A 445-nucleotide genomic window follows, 5' to 3' on the forward strand; every position below is an offset into this window, starting at 1 on the left:
GCATATGAAAAAATGTTCAACATCACTTGTAATCAGGGAAATGCAAATCAAAACTACCATGAGATACCATCTCACACCGTGAGAATGGCACATATTAAAAAAACTAGCAACAACAAATGTTGGCAAGGGTGTGGAGAAAAAGAACGCTTCTGCACTGTGGTGGGGAGTGCAAACTGGTCCAACCACTATGGAGAGCTGTGTGGAGATTTCTGGACCTACTAAACATAGAGCTTCCATATGATCCAGCAATTCCACTCCTAAGTATTTACCCAAAGGACACAGAAACATCAATTCCAAAGAACACCTGCACCCCTATGTTTATAGCAGCACTGTTTACAATAGCTAAGCCTTGGAAACAGCCCAAATGCCCAAAAATAGATGACTGGATCAAGAAGATGTGGTACATATATACCATGGAATATTACTCAGCATTCAAAAAAGATGC

Source organism: Talpa occidentalis, unplaced genomic scaffold, assembly GCF_014898055.3.
Source record: "Talpa occidentalis isolate TD23 unplaced genomic scaffold, MPIMG_talOcc4v2.1 talOcc4.13, whole genome shotgun sequence".
In the NCBI taxonomy this organism is placed as follows: Eukaryota; Metazoa; Chordata; class Mammalia; order Eulipotyphla; family Talpidae; genus Talpa; species Talpa occidentalis.